We start from the raw sequence: 3678 nt of genomic DNA, 5'->3' as shown, positions 1-3678 counted from the left end.
AGGACAAAGAGTGTTCATGTAGGCAGGGGATGTAGGAAGAATATGGGCCATCTGAAGTTGTGTGGGCGGATCCACTGAAGCAACCTCTCAAGCCCCAAACTCAACTAGTGTCCCCTCCGATGGGAAAGAAACAAACATTATGGGGAAATCAGGTAAGAAAGATGTAGGCAGGTTAACAAAACTTCCAGAGATAAGAGGGAGGGAAAATTAAGGAATGTGCAAAAGTGGTAAAAGAGGCCTCTTGGGGCAAAAATACCAAGGGGGAGATTTACCAACTTTTCACAAAGCGCACTGCAGCAGCCGTAAATTCTGTGTTGCGCTACATGAAAAGGAGCGAGGAAGAGAGTGTCCTATTTACTAAAATAAGGTACTCTCCTCCCCTCTTACTAGTGCAGCGCTGAAATCTGCTGCTGTGTGCCACGGAGAGACCTTTGCGCCATGGTACAAGGGTGTCTCCCTAAGTCCAGCATGGGTTTTATACTGGAAGGGTACCCTTCCGATGCAAAATCTCGGGAGAAATGCGCATGCGCGGCCACCCGCGCATGCGCATTGGTATCCAGGAAAAGGACGCTATTCAAGAGGGAGCCCCGGACGAGCCCCGGACAAGGTAGGTGCTTTAATATTGTTTTAATAAGGCTAATTGCTTAAATAATGTATGCGGGGGAGAGCGGGAGGGAGGTGCGTAGTGGGGCTACGCGGAGTGCGGGAGTGGGCGTAGCTTCTCGCCCTCTCCGCGTAGCTCCGCGGAGCCCCACTACGCCCACTACGCCCACCCTTAGTTTAAACGTTGCTTCCTTAGCCCATGTAAGTGGTCCTCTTAAATCTAAGTCACCGGCTCTGTTATCCCTCAGGTTGAAATATAAAAGGAAGGTGCGGCAGAACCCTTAATATATCCGTACTACTGAGTTTATTCCCCAATATTAAAAGATTGAGGAATATTTTCACAAAGGACTTTGCACTGGTTGGTTTTAGGAAAGTTAAAGAGGAAGAACTAACCAGTGTATTGTTTGCATTTGAGGAGTTGAAAATATAGTGCAATCTTCTGAGTCAGCTTTGCCAGCAAATGGCACTAGTCTTTTTGCAGTAAGTGAAGCAATGCATGAAACTGCTGGTAAACTAGGAGAGGGCTATTGCACGAAGATAACCCCATTTTTATGCATACATGGAGGATTAAAACATAATCAGGTTTCCCTTGCTAGGCCTTCAACGCATACAGAACGCCTCCGCACGACTCATCCTCGACATCCCTGGCCACAGCCACATATCTACCCACCTGAGAAACCTGCACTGGCTCCCCGTCAGCAAGAGGATCACGTTCAGGCTGCTCACCCACGCACACAAAGCGCTCCACGACTCGGGCCCCGAATACCTCAACGCCCGCCTGTCGTTCTACACTCCCACCCGCCAGCTCGACTCCACCAGCCTCGCCCTCGCCACCGTCCCTCGGATTCGCAGAACCATCACCGGAGGAAGATCGTTCTCCTACCTGGCAGCCAAGACATGGAACTCCCTCCCCGCACACCTACAACTGACCCAGGACTATCTCACCTTCAGGAAAGCGCCCTAGACTTGAGGAAACAAAATCAGTTTTACCCCTTGGACTTTGATGAGATTAGGAGGAAAAGCAGCCATGATCGTCAGGGGTAATGCCCTGGAGAGGGGAGGGTCATTCTCCTAAATATATTCATGATTGCCACATCCACCTTGGAGTGGTGGAGGTGCTGAAGAAATTGATTGGTAGGAGGATGGCCATCTACTGTCAGGATGTGTCCTGGTATGGAACATACATACGTTTAAATCATTTTTAGAAATGGAAAATTATAGAGAGGTTTTAATGAATTATCCTATACTGTTCCTACAGGAAATCTAGTTGTTGGAGTGCCCTGTACTGGGAGGGGGTTCATTGCCATATCCCAAAATGATAAGACTTTGTTTAGAGGTAGAGCAGTTGATGGATTGTTAATCTTCGTATCTGTCCGCTGTGGGTGGAAGGCAACAAAGCTCCAAACTAGTTGTGCATAGGTACTTGCTTGCCTAATTGATTAGTTTACGAATGTTGAGGGCTTAAAACAAATGATTTGTCTCAACGTTTATATTACCTCACCTCGACTCCTGTCTGAGTGTGAACTGTTGAATTTGGTCAATGATGTGAAAACGTTTTCTTGTGCTTATCCAGATGCTTTGTAGATGATATGGGGGATTTTAATGAAGGATCAGCTTTTTAAAGAGTTTGATATGCCTATGAAACAATTGTGGCTTGCATTAAACATCCCTGACTTCATTGTCTTGAAAAGTCCCAGGGAACGAGAGGCAAAGGTCTTCTCCTGTTCAGTGCAATTGAATGTGATCAACCTGAACAGTCAGTGTAATGATAATATTCCCACTGCGATAACCTATGATTATGGTAATAGCAGTCTGCCGATTGATTATGTGTTGATCGCAATGCACCAATTTCAGAGGGTGAATAACTTTACAGTTCTTGACATGGGGCCGAGAGACCATCTTGCCCTCATTTTTGGAGTTTAAAGATGCGTTTCTGCCTGGTCCAAATGCCTCTCTATCCTTAGAGGTAGTATATTATAACAGAACATGTGTTTTAATCACTGAAGATGCACTCCCGGCTCTTTTTCCAATTTGAGCATTTAGACCTAGAAGTCGGTTGAGATGTATTGAGTTGGTATGACAGGTTATTGAAACAACAATAAGCCCATTTTAAGCAAAGGGGGGCCTCATTTAACAAGTGGTGGAAGAAATAAAGGGTCCAAATGGTTTGGTGATGATTGCCATAGAAGAGTTGTAAACATGAGTCATCGATGATTTAAGTTAAATCTATGTGTTACCTGCCTAAGAACAGCTATGGTGGTCTTGAAAATTGTCTACTGAAACTAATGTGCCCATAAAAAGAGAGAGTTTTATACAGTGAATTGTGAGTTAATACTAGCTTCCATTGCCGATAATATTAGTAAGCATTTCTGGCGACTTATGAGCTCTGTAACTCTCTCATCTCCATCATCCTTGGAGGCCCAGATAGACAAAGAAGACTGATATACTTGTATCTATTCTTTATTCAGTGGGCGAAACTCTGAAACTTTGTAAGCGGTCCGGGTCAGCTCTGAAATGGAGGCAGGAGCATATTGCGAGCACTTGGACAGGAGAAATGCTGTCCGGAATAATTAGTTATAAGAAAATCTCTGGTAGTCCGGATGGGCTACCATCTGTAATATTCAAGAAAGATATCCGAAAATTGAGACTCATTTTCAGTGGGTTTTTCTAGTGGGTAACTTGTACAGGCATTCTCCCAGATTCATGGAAATGAGCCATATTGAAGCCCATTTACAAAAAAGGCAAAAAGGATCAGCATGATAATTATTGTCTGATTACCCTTTTTGCTATCCATTCTAAACTCTTTGTGCAGACATTATTAAAGCATCTGGCTGCCTAGGCTTTTGGCAATGGACTCATCTCTGTGGAACTAGGAGGCTTCAGACTGAAGCATTCAATGATGGGCCACTGTTTCATGCTGTTGGGAGTTGCAAGGAAGTCAATGAAGTCGGTAGGTGGCCTATGCTGCTGCTTAGTTGACTGCCAAGTGGTTTTCAACAGGGTGGACAGAGGTACACTTTGGTGCAAACTTCATCAATGGAATAAATATGGAACCTTGTTAGATCTCTTGATGAA

This window comes from Lissotriton helveticus, chromosome 6 (genome assembly GCF_964261635.1).
Source record: "Lissotriton helveticus chromosome 6, aLisHel1.1, whole genome shotgun sequence".
NCBI lineage: Eukaryota > Metazoa > Chordata > Amphibia > Caudata > Salamandridae > Lissotriton > Lissotriton helveticus.
This window is presented reverse-complemented; position numbering follows the sequence as displayed.